The sequence below is a fragment of the Canis aureus genome, chromosome 28 (genome assembly GCF_053574225.1).
Source record: "Canis aureus isolate CA01 chromosome 28, VMU_Caureus_v.1.0, whole genome shotgun sequence".
NCBI classification, from domain to species: Eukaryota; Metazoa; Chordata; class Mammalia; order Carnivora; family Canidae; genus Canis; species Canis aureus.
The window spans coordinates 22,444,450-22,461,982 of NC_135638.1; the positions used below are offsets into that span (position 1 = coordinate 22,444,450).

Here is a 17,533-nt window from a genome sequence, read left to right on the forward strand (position 1 = left end):
TAATTAGAGCCCCAGGACTTCTGCAGGAGCATTAAAAGTCACTTGTCTGGAGGCATGTTGTTTCCTTATCAAAGGGAGATGAAACCTTACCCTTGCCCTCAAGGAGCTCACAGTCTAGAGGGGAGGATTAATTTTAGCATAAGGTAACTATAATAGTAATCATTAGCGCCTGCTCTGTCCGAATCCTTATATCCTATTCATTTGTCAGTACCTCAACTTTCTCCAGTCTGCTTTATATCTTTGTCACTCCAATGCAGCTGTTCTTAGGAAGATCAGCACTTTCTGCTTGCCAAATCAAGTAGAAACTGTATAATTCTTGGTTGCATTAAATTATTTCAACCACCCTCGCCTCCTTGGAACTATCTCCTCTTGGATTCTGTAGTACTTGTCTTTGCTGGTCTTCCTTCTGCCACTATCTTAACCATTTCTTTGAATTTAAATGCTATATTCAGGTTAGTGACTCCACAGTATTTTTTCTACCCCTGTGCCTCCAGTGACTCCAAATTAGTAAATTTCTAGTTGTCTTCCAAATGTGAGCCGTGTACATTCATCTACATGTACGAAACTAATTTTTCTTTTAAGTCTGTCTCTGGGCAAGAATACTGTTCTTTGAAGAGTTAGTGTTTTATGATAGTTGGCTTCATTGTATTTGTCTCGGCCCATTGTGAGAGACAAAAATGAAAGGAATGATCATATGATATTTATAAAGTTGATGGGTAGGTTATATTTCACTATACCAATGATATATGTGCACCTGCTTGCAGCTTAGGAATTTTTAAAACTGATGTTACATCCTTTTGTATATATCTATTTAGAATTTTTTTTTACATTTAGTATAGAAGTTATTAGATTATAAATCTAAATCTCTACTTGTTTTAACTTATGATTAACTGTACTGAAAGCATTTGATTAGACTGAATTAAAATAACAAGAACATCTTAAGGTTGGACTTCAATAATTTTAAGCACTGGTTCTAGAAAACTGAAGATTTCTTTAAGCAAAACCTAAAGTTTAAGAACCTTATATATGTATAATAGGCAGAATAAGTAGTTGGAGAGAATAATTACAAAGTTAATTAATGTTTATATATAAGTTACGAGCTAAATGTCATTTTAAGGGCATTTTGAGATATTGTTGACCCTTTTAAAAAAGACTTTGGAAAATGAAAGTTATTTGTTAAAGAGTTTCATTAGTTAAGAGTCATTGTCTGCAGTGGAGGTAGAGCCTTTTAAATGAAGAAAACACAAGCTATCTGAAGTATGTATAGAAGTTAGTTAACTTATAAATTATTCTTCTGTGGTATAGATGTTATTTTTAGTACCATCAACTTAATGATTGGGAAAGAATTTTACCTGACAGTCCACATTCTTTATACATTATATGATTAAGACTTGCAACACATCAAATTTGGGATTTTACTATTATAATATTTTCTAATATTTAATAAGAATATTTAGTTTCCTGTTCAGTAATCTGAAATAGTTCTCATAGTTAAGTCCTGAAAGTATGACTTCCTCTTGATGTAATATAACTTGAAACATGGTGAGTTAAAGGTATGTTTTGTGTTGAGATTTTTTATGTCTTTAAGCAAAAAGAAATCAAATTATCATGCTGGTCATTCATTGCAGGTGAACACTTGTGAATATATGTTCAGATTTGTTTGGATGGAACTGTTGAAAAATTTCAAGTGATTTGAGTAGCACTAGCTTTTTCTTCTTTCTCCATGTGCTCTCTTCAGTCCCACCAACCTTCAGTCCCACCAACTTATCTGACTGGCTTGATGACTGTGGTGGTCCTGGCTAAAAAACAAGACCAGTAATCAGTAGGACCTATGTTGAAACATGAAGTATGGCAGTTTGTAGGGCTCCCTTTGGGTAGAGTCCTCTTTCTTAGTATGTGCCATAAAACCTCAAGTTAATTGCTCTGGTTGGCAAATATATTTTCATTTGTGTGCCAGTCCTAATGTGATGATTTCCTTTGATTCGTGAGAACTTTGAGAAAACTGTGAGGCTACATTTGGGTCAAGAAAAACGAATGTCAGGATTCATTGAGAATGTCCAGCTGGGGTAGATGATGTGGGGAATATGCTTTGCTGCTCTTTTTTGTACCGTACCAGAACCAGAAGGCAGTTTTCAAGTTAATCACATTATTGCCATCATCTTTTTCATGTCAAGTTGGCAAAAATGATAGCAATATCAGAACAGTGAACTTCCATAACAGCTCATCAGGTAAGAGCATGCTTGGACTCTGCACCCAGACTCTGGGTTAGAATCCAGGCTTTACCACTGCATTACCTCTGTGACCTTGGACAAAGTGCTTCACTTGTCAGTTAAGTTTCTGTATCTACAAAATGGAGGTGATAGTAGCAATACCTACCTCATAGGGTTGTTAGGAAGATTAATATTATTATTTTTTTTAAGAATTTATGTATTTACTCATGAGAGATATAGAGAGGCAGAGACATAGGCAGAGGGAGAAGCAGGCTCCCCACGAGGAGCCTGATGTGGGACTAAATCCCAGGACCCCAGGATCACGACCTGAGCCAAAGGCAGACGTTCAACCACTGAGCCACCCAGGTACCCCTGTTAGGAAGATTAAAATGAGTGACATGTAAAGCTCTCTGCCAGAAGCATTTCATAAACTGTAGCTGTTGATGATGATGGTGACGATAGTAAACCAAAACAGCAAAATATGACTCTTCTCTCATTCTGGTAGCATAAAGTGCTCTTTTAGGTAGTATTGCAGATATCACTTCATTTTCTTCTTATTTTGCTTCCTCTGGCTTTGTTCCTAACCCTACATTTAAAATAAATAAATAAATAAATAAATAAATAAATTAAAAAAATAAATAGTATATCTTCTTTTAAACCTCCACCACCTTTTGAAAAATCATCTATGTTGTCAGCAGTCTTTTCTTGTGTGATGTAGGCTCACTTCTGATTTTTTTGCCTCAAAGTAATGATGTGTTATTCGTGCAACCAAGTTGATGCACTACTTGTCAGATGTTTACACCCTTTGCTGCTAGAACTAGCCTTTGTCCCTTACATCCCTTTACTAACACAGTAACCCTAACCATCACACTGGAAGAAAGGGAGGTACATAGAGATACATGTACATTTACATTTTTTTAGCATTTAAAAAATTTAAAAAATTCAGGCATAATTTGCATACCGTGAAATGCACCCATTTTAAGTGTATTATAGGATGAGTTTTAGTAAATGTAGACAGTTATCTATGTCTTGTGTTTCTTATACATCTTTCTTTGGCATCACCCACAATCCAGTTTTAGAATAATTCTCTCAGCCCAGAAAGTTCTCTTGTGTCCATTCCCCACTTCCATTCTCTAATGCAGGGCAGCACTAACCTGTTTTTGCCTCTGTAGTTTTTACTTTTTCTAGAAATTTCAAAATAATAGAATTATATGATATGCTATCTTGTGTCTGGCTTCCTTCATTTAGCACATGTTTTTAAGGTTCAGGTTGTTGCATCATGAGTAATTCATTTCTTGTTATTGTTGATATTTTACTGTGTTGTGTATTACATTCTAGAAAATCCATTTACCAAATGGAAATTGTTGAGTTTCCACTTTTCAGCTGTTCTAAACATAGCTGCTAGGATTGTCCTTATACAACTGCTTGTGTGATCATCTGTCCCCAGGAGAAGTGAAAATGCTCCTTGGAGTGAAATTCTTGCGTTATATGATGAGAAACTTCTGAACTGTTTCCCAAAATGGCCATACCACTGTGCATTTCCATGTCATTCGAGGTTTCTAGTTTCTTCCTGTCCTTGTCAATGTTTTATTTCATGTCTAGCATATTTTGTTTTGTTTTCTAAAGATGTTATTTATTTGTTCATGAGAGACAGTATTTATTCATGAAAGACAGAGAAAGAGAGAGGCAGAGACCTAGGCAGAAGGAGAAGCAGGCTCCCTGCAGGAACCAAATGCGGGACTTGATCCCTGGACCCAAGGATCACACCCTGAGCTGAAGGCATGCTCAAACGCTGAACCACCCAGGTGTCCCTTTTTTTTTGGTTTTAATTTATATTTTTTTGATGACTAATGATGTTTAGTACTCTTGTGTACTTTCCCCATTGTATATCTGTTTTTTTTTTTTTTAAAGAGAGAGTGGAGAGAGGCAGAGGGGGAGAGAGAGAGAATCCTAAGCAAGCTCCATGCTACATCTCACAACCTTAAGACCATGACCTGAGCTAAAAACAAGAATCAAATGTTTGACTGGACTGAGACACCATTGTATATTTTCTATAATATTTTAAAAAATCTTTAAAGGTTTTGCCCATTTAAAAAAGTTGAATTATTTTATTTTTGAGTTATAAAAGTTCTTTATATATTCTAGATGGATATCCTCATTATTTAGCTCTTTATTTTAAATGCACGTACTTTACAGGTAATTATTTTGCCAATATTTTCTCTCCACCCGTATCTTGTGTTTTCATTTTTAAGTTATGTCTTTTGAAGAGCAGAAGTTTTAATTGTAATGGAGTTCAGTTTATCAGGTTGTTTTCTTTTATGGTCTTTTATTTTATATATCTGGTATAATATTTAAAAATTTTCTGCGTAATCCGTAATAATTTTCTCCAAGTTTTGTAGTTCAGTTTTTACTTTTAGATATATGATACTATCCATTTTGAGTTAATTTTTGTACATGGTACAAGGTAAAGGTTGAGTTTCTTTTTCCCTCTCCATATGTATAATAGTTTTTGGCATCATTTATTGAAAAGACTGTCTATTTCTCATTAATTACCTTGTGACCTTTGTTGAATATGATTTGATATAAATGTGTAGGCCGTTTCCTGGACTGTGTTCTCTTCTATTGTTTATCCTTATGCTAATACCCCACTGTTTTGATTATGTAACTTTATAGTAAGATTTAACATTAGGTAGTATTTTTCACCTTTTGATGTAGTTTTAAGATAGCTCTGGTTCAGACATTTCCCAGCAGTCTCCATGTTTATGTGTCTCTGGAAAGTTATGGTCAGATAAAGCCATTAGGACATTCCAGGGAAAATCAGTCCTACTTAGGGTAGGGCAGGCCTGAAGCTTCCATTTTTCATCTTTCCATTGAGTTACCTGTCAGAGCTAGCAACATTTAGCAGGATCATACTTGGTAGGCTAATAATTTTAACAGCTACTGTGTACCAGGTGCTTTATATAATCATCGGATTTAATACCTCCAAGGTGCTGCAAACAGGACATTATCCTCATTTTATATTTGAGCCCACAGTAACATTTCCTAGGTCACATACTTAAGCTGCTGTTAATGATAGAAACATAATAACAGCAGCAGTATTTATATGATGAAACCAGGTTTTGAAAACTGGTCTGATGATGTTTAACCCTGCTGGTTCTTTCCACTGTTCAATATTGCCTCTTCCTCTTTTTTTTTTTTTTTTTTTTAAAGATTTATTTATTTATTTTAGAGAGGGGGTTGCGGATGGGGGAGCATAGGGAGAGAGAGTATCTTAAGCTCTGGGCTGAGGGCTGAGCATTCTCACCACCCTGAGATCATGACCTGAGCTGAAAACCAAGAACCCCAAGCTTAGCCCACTGCACCACGCAGGCGCCTCTCCATGCTGTCTTCTGATAGTGACCCATTGCTTTATGGAGAGGCAGTTTATCTTAGCAGTGGTAGTAAGAAAGAAGGTGGTATGTGTCTCTCTGGCCTTTCTTGAAAGGTTCCTGTCTTTCCTTCTGTCGCTCTGCCAGGACCAGGGTAGACTTCCTCCCGCCTGCCTCCCTTCAAATGCTCTCCTGAAAGAACTTGGTGAAAATTGACAAGACTGAAAGAAGAGTAGAGGGATGTTGCTTTGTTTCAGAATTGTTAGTGCCTGTACTTCTGCTTTAAATAGTTGAGATTTTCCCTTAGTAAACTTCCAAAACATTTTGTAATTCTGTGTTTGTATTTTATGAATATCTCTTATTTAAGATGTTACATGAAGATATCAGTTATCCATACCTTCATGTCTCATGTATCTTTCTTCAGCATGGATACGTTGGCACTTTGTCCTCATATTATCTTAGCGTATTGGTAAAAATGTACTGAATCATATAGATGAAGCAGTAATAGTTTAATATCCTCACTTCTGCTAATAATCACAACTCTTAGCTCTTGATTGTTGCATAGTGTGATGTCCTTGAGCGAATTAGTTGTTGGTATAGAATTATAATGGGCTTAAGTAGGCCAGCATCATGAATACATTTACCCAGTAGAGCTGGAAAGAATTGATGACTCCTATTACATAACAGTTTATTGCACACTGCTCACTGACTGCCACTTGAGGAAAATCCATTCGTTTTACTTATTGTGATAACATCTTATTTGCATACAGATTTTCTTTAGTTTTTCATGAATCATCTCTGACTAATACTCTAGCTGCATTTCATTACGTTCAATGATCTCCAGACTGATCAGGTCCTGGTAAAACTCAAAATGGAACTTTTTTCTATTTCCCTCCCCTTTAGACCTCTTAAATTAAAGTAATAAACATTTAATACACAGTAAATATCAGCACATATTTGTTGTTTGTGTTCTTCACGTACATCTTAGAAACAAACTTCTTTATGCAGAGGAAGTGATTCTTGGTGGATCAGAAAAAATGCTGCAGAATTTTTTGAAGTTAAACTCTTTGTTCCCAAAGGCATACACCCAGAAGAAATTTGGTGGGCAGGTGCCCTCATGATTGAAAATGTTCATTTCTTCCTTATCTACATTTGCTCTTACAAATTGTTAAGATTGCCACACACACACATATATAGCATCATTCTTGCATCTTTTACTCAAGTTTTTTTTTTTTGATACAATTATTCAGTCACTTTTTAACTTCTGTAAACAATTATGACTTAGGTTTTTATTTTAGCAATTTCAAGCCTTTTGATTCCTGATAAACTATAAATCACAGCAAATTAAGATCGTGATGTGCATTTTATTTGTTTACTCAGGCATTTACTGTGCACTGTGTTACTGTATGCTGGGCACAGGCCTGTCCTAGGAGGGCAGTCTGGAAATAGGGATCTTGGGTCTTTGCTGCTTCTCAGCTTTCAGTGCTCCTTCTGAGACCTATTGGACAATGCAGCTATTAGAAAATATAGTAAGAATTATGGTGGGAACTCAAAATTTGTAGACTAGACACCTCCTAATTCACAATGAAATGTGGCCTTACATATTGTACATTTTTTTAAATCCAACTAGAAATAATACAACAAGTCTTCTTGATTTATCGTGTAATTTAACAGCAAGATGTTATTAATGAGTTACTTGTATATTGGTTGTAAAAATCACATCCACTCTAATGAGTCCAAGAGGATTCTGCATCTTTTTACTCATGTTTGCCTTTTTGTTTGTATTGCAGATTTCTCTTGGATTTGGCTACAAATTTATAGATCTTCTGCACTGTGTACAGGCACAGGTAAGTCAAAATTAGGCCTGTCTGTTGGGATATTTTGATTTTTAAGTAAACTCAAATATTTAAGAATTATCCTATTTATAGGTTAGCAGAGTAATGTGTAAATAAAGTGAATATAAATAAGAAACAAAATGTATACTTGTCAGCATTCTGTTTTATTATAAAAATTCTGTAGGAATGTGTTAGAAATGAATTTGAAGGTAAAATGATTTTACCTGTTTATCAGTGTTTACTTTGTATATTCGGGAAGAGTTTAAACATACCCATTGGATGAGGTGATTTATAATGTCAGAGCCTGGCAAAATGTTTACATTTCTTTTTGTATATAAATAAAAGAATTGCTTCTATTGATTTGGCAGCAAGTGGAAGCAAATGTTTTAAATTTAATGAGCAGGCTTTTCTTGTCCAACCAGTCTGAAATAGCTTCTCGGTCACTTCTTAACGCACAACCCTGATAGATTTTTATCATGGTATTTATTATCACATGATATATTTTGTTTTTTTTTTTTTTATAGTCTTCCCAATGAAAGTATAAGCTCCATAAACACTGAGACTATTTTTGTCTTGGTAAAAACAATATTCCTGACTTTTAGGATAGTGCCTGGTATATAGGAAAAACTGAATAAATAAAATGTTTGTTTAAAGTAATTATTGGGTAGTAAATATTAAGAATTTATTTATATTCAGAGTCATTGAACTCTGCATCTATAAATATAAACTAGAAATAATTTTTGTACTTATTTCTAAATGTGAAATTAATTTATATCAGATACTTAAAGTATATGGCTCTTCAGTGTTTTGAGAAATTACCTGTGTTGCATATTTTATGTACTAAAGAGTGCTTAATCAAGATACAGTTCGGAGGGTAATGCTTCCAATTCTGTATTTACTTTGGCTCTACCCTGGAAGGTTCTTATGATCAAGTTACGGACAAACCTGAAGCAGGTGTGAGAACTTCTTACCTCCTTATTTTATTATGCTACCATATTGGATATGTTTTGTGATATCTTTATAGAGAATGAGAGATTTGAAAATCTCTAAAAACCAAATAAGTTAAAAATTTACCACTATCACTGGATACAAAATTTAACTTTTAGATTTTTGGGTCATTTTTCTACTCTCTATACTGATGTTTGAATTTATTATCATAGAGCTGTAGGAGGATTGCCTGGCTGGCTTAGTTGGTAGTGCATGCAGCTCTTGATCTCTTGATCTTGGTCATGAGTTCAAGCCCCACATTGGGCATTGAGCTTACTTAAAAAAATAAAGATAGCTATAGGAATAAGCAGACCACTCATTTCCTTGTGTCCTTGGCAGTTTCCTTTATGTGTTCTAAGTTATTGGTTGCTATTATTGGTTTCTTGGTTTGTTTTGGCATTTTTTTTTGTTTGTTTTATTTTTTGATCCATTTTTTTTCAGGCATTGGTTTCTCCTGCCACAATGATTTTCATTTATAGAAATAATTAAGTCTGACCTTTAAGTTTTTTTTAAGTAAAATTTTATAAATTATACAGGTATTTCTTATTCACATTTAATTTTACAAGTGCAACTTGCAGAGATTCCTTTGATAACACTAATAACAGCAGCTATTACTTATTGCTCTCTTACTGTGTGCCAAGCATTATGTAAATGCTTTTCAGTTATCTTTAGAAAAACAGATAAGGAAATTGAAGCTTAGAGAGGTTAAGTGACTTTACCAAGGTCATATCAAGTAAGTGGCAATTTGCTACTCCAAAGACCTTGATCTTAACCACTGAGCTCTGTTTTATGCCTAAATAGCCCTGAATACAAGCATATTTGTGGCAGTAAGTGTAATATAGGAAAATTATGTTGATATGTGAGGACTTCAAAATTAATTTAAAAGTCAAACATTATTTTGTTTCTATTTCATTAGCAGGTCCTAATTTCTAACCTTTACTTCATTTTTTTTTTTAAGATTTTATTTATTTATTCACGAGAGACAGAGAAGCAGAGACACAGGCAGAAGGAGAAGCAGGCTCCATGCAGGGAGCCTGATGTGGGACTCGATCCCAGGTCCCCAGGATCACGCGTTGGGCTGAAGGTGGTGCTAAACCACTGAGCCACCCGGGCTTCCCTTAACCTTTACTTCAAACTGTGAAACATGACAATTCATTTGAAATTTAATGACTACCTAAACAATTTAAAATTCCACTCTGGCACTTTGATTTCATGCTCACTTTTGGGCACAAGGGAGAGACACATGGGGTAAAGCCATTTGGATTCCTTTTTCCATTATAAATGTGGTGTGCTGTGAATCAGCATTCTTTATCCTTAAAATATTAGAAAGTTTAGTTTACAGGTAGCGTATGTAGTTTGGTAGATGAATCATTTTTCTTAGAACAGGTTGTATGAAATATAGTGATTATAGAATTACTTAGAACCCTTATCTTGAAAGATATAGTAATTTATATATCTGTCAAAAATTTTTTAATTATTTAAGAAATGACATGACTTTGAGGTTTAGCAGAGTTGGTTCAAATAGAACTTCAGCTTTCCTTATTTAGTTTATTTTCAGGGTTGAGAAAGCCATATATTGAGTCTTACATGAATAATATTGTAGACAGAATGTTCTTGAAGACAGTGTTGAATACACCTTAAAATTTTGATTTGCGAACATGATAAATTATATTTCCTCACAGTTTCCAAAAGGTTTGTGTCTATGAGTATAAATGCAAATTTCAGATTTGAGTATATAGAAAGGGAATTCTGTAGTTTGAATTGAAAAGACAAAATTTATTTAACAGACCAAATTGTGCTTTTTAATTTATAGCTACATCATTATTTCCATTCCAGTCTCACAGCTTAAGCATTTTTAAAGTTAGCCAATAAAATATTCTTAGAATTGATAGTCAAAACAGGAGCAAGCATTAGATAAATCTGTTTGACAATACAGCCTTGAAATGTAATTTTGCCTTCATTATGGAAAACTGAACTCACTGTGGAATCATTTGTATTTATTTCTTAAGTCTGTTTTCTGTGCACCAGAAGATTTGGGGTGGGAGAATGGGGCGGGGGGATTGGTGGGTGAAGAATTCTGTACACATATTAGTTAGAGCCAGACTTTTTGATGCTAATATATGGAGAGAGTTCTCCAAAAGTACAATAAAGTGTAATACACTTATTATAATACTAATGTACTTTGTTGTTGTGTACTAAATACTAAAAATTTTATTAAGCATATCAAGACATAAAAGAAATTATGTCTGTATTGGCTAAGACAAGGTTGGAACATTTTAAGTGAATATTTGTTGGGTTTTGAATTCCCTCTTCATTCATAGATGTGAGATGTGTGATTGACTTAACTAGAGATGTGTAAATTCCCTTAAAGACAGAGTGGCTGGATTTGAGCTACAGATGTGAGCCTTTGAGTACGATCCACTGAAAATAGGTATTAATATAAACAAACATTGAGAATATTTAAATATATGTATTTTGCTTAGGCAAAATATGCAGACATTTAATTGTATTGCTCCTTTGTGGTGTTTCCTTGAAATGTCAGCACGGTAGGCACTGTGATCTGAAAAATAACTATTTTGACAGTTGGCAAAATGTGCTCAATTATTTAAGTATTGGAGCTGGAATCCTAACCCTAGCTCTACTGGGTAGGCTCCTCTGCTCCTAGTGAAGAGAGTGGACTGCTGATTGCAGGCTTACTGGTAGGTTGAAATTATCTTCCAGTGGGTATTATTGATACAAAGCCATCAGTGGAAACTGGATGACAGGCCAATTTTTAAAGCATTTTTAATATTCCACTTTTCCTCCTTTTTTATGTACACACTAATGTAAACAGATTGGCCTAGTTTTTCCCATAAAATTAAAATCATTCAGCACACTTAACTCTTCTTTCTCGCTCACCTCCTTCCTTTTACCTTCAGGCCATGACTCTTTCCTTCTGATTCTCCTTTCTTTTGGAAATATCTATTAATTATTCATATGGTACTAGCCTATGCTAAGTGCTCATGGAAGTAGCACTTTTAATACCCCAAATTATTAAACTGGAAAAGGAATACAGGCTAACTACAGGCTAACTCCCTATTTCCTTGTTCAGTGTCATCACATTAAATTTTGGCTTTCTGATTTTTCTTTTAAAGAGAAAAACTGAGCATTGATTTCTGAATTATATGTCTTCCTACTAAAAATCGTTATCTCAGTGGTAGTAGAGGATAAGGCACTAGCAATGATAACAGAAGCTATCTATCATGAGTGAATGTTTTTTGTTTGTATAGGGTTCACATTGCTTTCAAAGTGTGCTCCAGGGAAGGTGCACATCGTCTGAGATAGGTGTGTTGTGCTTAGTCAGGTTGAGATCATCACAGAATCTAGGCTATCTGTTCAGTACAACAGCCTTGCTACTTCTATAGCTATAGACAAGCAGAGTGATGTTATTAAGTGTAGTGCACTGCTGAAAAACGTGCTGGCAATATGGGGGAACCTGATTTTTATAGTGAACTTAAATTTTGGTATAACAAAATTCAGAATTATGGACAGCAATTTAAAAACATGTTTTTAAATAAAATTCATAAGGCTGTTTCTTAGATCATAAGAAACTTAAATTTCAGTGTAGAGCCATTTTACTATGAGAACACTTTTTAAAAAAAGATTATTTGCACGTGCGAGAGTGAGTACGTGAGCTCAGGAGTGAGGGAGGAACGGAGGGGAGGGTGAGGCAGACTTCCCACTGAGCAGGGAGCTAGCCACGGGGTTCAGGGTTCGGGCTCGATACCAGGTCCCTGGGACCAGAACCTGAGCTGATTAACCAACTGAGCCACCCAGGTGCCCGAGAACAGTTTTTTTAATCAGCAGTTTCTAAATATGACTTCTGTTGGTGCAGCTGGTGTTTTTTGGAAATCAGTAAAATTAAAAGTATTACCAGTCTACACTTGTATAAATCTTTTGAGTTACCAGATCTTATGGGAGGTAATGCCAGAGTCAGAATCTTCTGAGAGACTTAGAATGGATTCTGATTTCTCAGCTATGCTTTTCTGTTCTGTACAACAGGTAAATGTGTGTGGAAGTGGGGAGCAGTGGTTTATAGATTGTTACCAAAATGTGTTTTCCTGCTTTGTTGTTGTTGTTGCCTTTAGATTTTTATTCAAAATCAAAATACTCTACTCTACTTCTCTAAAAGTAGAGTTGTTAGCTCTGAGGAGGAGGTCTCTCCAGTAAGCAAAATTTCCTGTAAATGCTACCATAGTAACTTTAGGAATACATGGCATTTGATTGTGAGATAGTTACTAGAATTTTTAGCTATGTTGTTCACTCTTACTTTGGAAGGAAAGTGACAGATACATGTTATTTTCTAGGTAGATGTTGAATTTGAGTCATTTGACCTTGCTAGAATCTCCTTAAAGATAAAATAGCAAATAAATTAGGCTGCGTCCATTGAATACCTCATAGTTTACTTTTGAAGCTCAGATCATTTATGTCATTCTCCACTGTTTACAGTACCTCGGTATAAAGGATAAATTAAGCATTTATTTATGAAATTATTCATATCCATAGAATTAAGTCAGTTTTCTTCTTTTTTTTTTTTTTTTCTGTGATTCTTTGGCCATAGAATATAGATGTTTCCATTGAAACCTCTATAGCTAGCGTTAAGACTCAGATAAATTAGAGAAATCCAGAGAAGTTAATGGCAAATTTTGCAAATTGTGATTTTTAACCTACTTCCATGCATTAGGTTGTCTAAGCAGTATATGCTACCTAATGAATGATTCATGGATGTCTGCAGTCAATGGAAATATATTTTTTGTCCTAGTTACACCCTGCCTTCCCATCCAAAAAGAGCAAAGGGAAGATAAGATGTATGTAGCACTTAATAATGGCTTAATGGGAATTCAACCATATACTATAAACATATATAATTCACTGTTGAAGGATTTCTTAAATATATGTCTGCATGCGAGGTTGATTTTTTTGGTATCCTAGCTTATAGCTTTCACTGACTTCTTTTTTTCTTTCTAATGTATTAAATGATACTGAATTGATTTTGTATTGATTAATTTGAGGACTTTTTCTAACATTTTTTACTTTTTGGTGCTAGTTACATACATTTTATAAGGAAAATTATACACTTGATATTTTGTGGCCTCAACCTAAAGAGCTGGAAATTTGCCACCTCTCAATACCACAGAGTTGGCACACAAATTTTGTTGCACTTCCTTGAGAAGTGAAAAGGCCTGAAAAGGCAGAGCGTCATAGGCCAGGGTAAACTTCAGCGGAAAGATGAGTGGGGAAATTTAGAAAAAACCTACCAATGCCTTATATGAATACTGAGACTTTTAAGTCTTTACTTTAAACTATAGAAGAATATCTTCAAAAGAAACAACTGTGTCATAATTATTGACTTGGTGACTTCAGTTAGCATAACAAGAGTAGGGACGAAAGGAAACAGTTGATCTCTCAATTTCTTTACAATTCTTTGTCATTAAAAAAATAATTTGATCTTCCTTTTATATGGCAGTTCTATTACAGTCCAAAAAATAAACTTCTGTTTCATAGGTTATAAGACAGAGTGTGTGAAAGTAGAAGATAGTTTTGAACTAACGTGTTTTGAAACCATATTGCGATTACTCATGCTATTATATTTGAAAAGAATAGAAATGTAAAATTCTTTTGCCCTAAATTAAACATCTGCTAGACAAATTAGGCTTGTTTCATGAGTATTATTTATATACAATAATAGATTTTGTTTTACTAACCTAGTGGACTCTAGAGTTTATCTTTTATTTGAAACGATGCTTTGGAACACTTAAGCTTTTCTCTAATGTAGACATTAGATGTTTAATGTTGCTGCTGCTTCAAAATACATACAACTTTTCATAAAATCCTTATTGTCTTACATGTAAGTTATTACTTCCTTGAACTTGTTCACTGAAATATTTATATGATATGTCAGGGTCGGTTCATTCAGACTTGCTCTTTAAAGTATCTTTTGAAAATAATCTTTTGTAAAATGCTACTGTTATCTTTTAAATGTTTTTTTTATTTTAATGTACCCTAAATGCCAGTGCATATTGCTATAAACAATCATGTGCACTCACTTACCCTATTTATCTATTTCCTATCTTATTTTTTTCTTCTTTATTTTAAAGAGGAAATATTAAAAACAAATGAAAAAATTAAAAACGTTTCTCCTTTGACACCACAGTGGCCTATCACCAAAGCTGTTCAGCCTCAGAGCCAAATAAAAGCTGTCTGCTGTACTGGCCACAGTCCCTGCAAACATGCTGCCATTGTGGGTGTCCTCGAGATCCTGTGGTGTCTAGGCCACACCAGGAGCTGTATGCTTACTTCTTGATCCTTTCTTATTATTTTAGGGATAGAAAATAAGAGGTATTTATTACTTACTTATTTATTCCAGTATCTTTGGCTTATTGTGATACTTCTACTTCAGTGTTTCATTTAATTAAGTCATTATTTTTACTGAGGGCTCTTGATTAAGGGTCCTATTTCCTACTAAATTACAAGGGCTGGTTATGAAAATAATATACCTGATCATTTGTTTATATAACACATTGAGGTTTCATGAGGTAGTTAAAGTTTTCACAGTGATTTGAAGCAGAGATAAATATAGGTTACCTTGAGGGATAGAGGGAGAAAAGGAAAAACAAACATTTACTATTCCTTTTGGCAAGACATGGTTCTTGGCCTTTACATGTGTCGTATCAGTTTAAATCCTGGATAAACTTTGTGTCAGAATGTGAAGTATGTGGACACCTGAATGGCTCAACAGTTGAGCGCCTGCCTTTGGCTCAGGGCGTGATCCCAGATTCCCGGGTTCAAGTCCCACATCAGGCTCCTTGCATGGAGCCTGCTTCTCCCTCTGCCTGTGTCTCTACCTGTTTCTCTCTCTTTCTCTGTCTCCTGAATAAATAAAATCTTAAAAAAAAAAAAAAGTGAAGTATGTTCTGAGTGTGTCTGAATTCTCTGGAAGTTGAAACAAAACCACTTTATTTTCAAAATATTCAAATTTTATTTCTTAGGCCATAACTTATATAGTGAAACAGAACTGTATCTTTCAACTCATCTGCTTTTAATTGAATCTTGTTACAACTGCAAAGATGTTTTGTGCCGCCTTCTAAACTAGGAAAAAAAGCAAAGTTTTGATTAACTGATCCCATCAGATACTGCAAAATGAGCTTTGTCCGAAGAAGGTGCTCAAAAGATGTAAATCTAAGATGTGAAGAAAATTGAATTAGAAGTATCCTACTTTATTTTTTCTCATTATATAGAGTAGCATGTCAGTTAATGTTTTGTTTTTTCATTGTTTTATTCACAGAACATTTTTAACATTACAGTTACTTGTATATGTACATGTAACTTCTCTGTCAATGTCACTAAATATATAAATTGGTTTTATTTAAAATAATATCGCTATAAGGGTGCCTGACTGGCTCAGTTGGTGGATGACGTGACTCTTGGTCTCAGGTTTGTGAGTTTGAGCTCCAAGTTGGATGCAGAAATCACTGAAAAATAAAATCTTTAAAATAAATTAATTAATTAAACAACATCACTGTATTACCAAACATTAATAATCTTGATGTGACCCCAAACAGGTAGAAACTAGGACATGAACATAAATTAAGAGGTGTATGTTTAAGTCTCCAATTTAATTAAGTTTGATTGCTTATATATATTTTTTTTTATTAAGATTTTATTTATTTATTCATGAGAGACACAGAGAGAGAGGCAGAGACACAGGCAGAGAGAGAAGCAGGCTCAATCCCCAGACTCCGGGATCACGCCCTGAGTCAAAGGCAGATGTTCAACCGCTGAGCCACCCAGTCGTCCTTGGTTGCTTATTACATTTCTTTGTTATAGAACAATCATTAGTGTGGTTTCAATGTAGAGATATGGATGTGGAGAAAAGTATTACCAACACAAATCCTGTTTCAATCATAGTATGAGTAGAAAGTCCTTGGAACTGCAAGATCATCTATAATTGCCAGCATGCCTATTGTGCTTATAATATACTAGGTAGTGTTCTAAACTCTTATAATCACATAATTCAAAAGAAATTTATTAAGTGACTGCTATTATGTTATCGTTCTAGATGTCAGAAAACGAAGGTACTGAGAGTTCAGTTGACTTCCCCAGTGAGGCTCACCTGCTTTTATTAGCTAGTTAGAGGCAAAGTTGGGATTCAGACCTAAGCTGTCATTGGTAATGTTTTTGTTTGTTTGTTTGTTTGTTTTTACCAGAAATTGAGTTTATTTGGGAAACTCTTATTTTGTAACAAGCTATATGTGAGTCTTTCGAGGGTTTTAGGTGGGATGTACTTATATGCAGATAGGGAAAAGCCCAGCCAGAATGCAAAGAGGGAGAAGTCCCACCAGTGCCCAAGCAGTAAGTTTGTTGGCTTCAAGATTGGGAGAAATTCCTTGGGAGGATGTTCACTGGTTAGGACGTCTCAGTCTTCTCGAAGTCAGACATTTAATGGAAATTTCTTATTCAATTTCTTATTCTCAAGTTCCATCTTAAAGATGTTATTTATTTGAGAGAGAGAGAGAGAGAGCAAGTGAGCGCACTAACACTAGCATGAGTGGAGGGAGGGAGAGTGAGAATCCCAAACAGACTCTCCTCTGAGTTAAATGCCCAATGTGAGGCTCAGTCTCATGACCCTGAGACCATGACCTGAGCTGAAACCAAGAGTCGGACACTTAACCAACCATGCCACCCAGGTGCCCCCCGCAAGTTCCATTTTAGACCAAAACTCTTCCACATTTTCCTTTTGATCAAGATCTTTCACAGAAAGCATTGCTTATCAGCCATATTGTTCAGGCATGGTTTTCCTTTCTCTCTCTCTCTGTTTCTCTCTCTCTCTCTTTGTTCAAAGACATTACTAGATGGAGTACATGTCCCTTGGAGCTGAGGAAGACCATCCTCAGTTGTCTTGTCCCACAGAGGAGAGAAATGGCAAGTAGATTTTATTGGACTCATTTGAACAACAAAAAGAATAAGAAATGGAGAATCTTAGTCATCCTTCTCTAGGGTAGTTAGTGTCCATGGTTAGTTGAGCTTTAGGATGAACATAAACACAATGTTCTTAATACAGTGAACATTGGTAAGTGCTTTGCCTTTGCAAGTT

The 17,533-nt window shown here is 34.9% G+C and overlaps 1 protein-coding gene across 8 annotated transcripts in view; it reads left to right on the forward strand.

Annotated features, from left to right (window-relative positions):
- The window catches only part of NCOA2 (nuclear receptor coactivator 2), a 294,246-nt gene that overhangs the window by 90,789 nt on the left and 185,924 nt on the right, over window positions 1-17,533 (forward strand). For all 8 annotated transcript variants that reach the window (XM_077876608.1, XM_077876606.1, XM_077876604.1 and 5 more), the window contains exon 2: window positions 7,369-7,425. The gene's annotated coding sequence lies outside the window, so the exon portion shown is untranslated. The remainder of the gene's footprint in view (window positions 1-7,368; window positions 7,426-17,533) is intronic.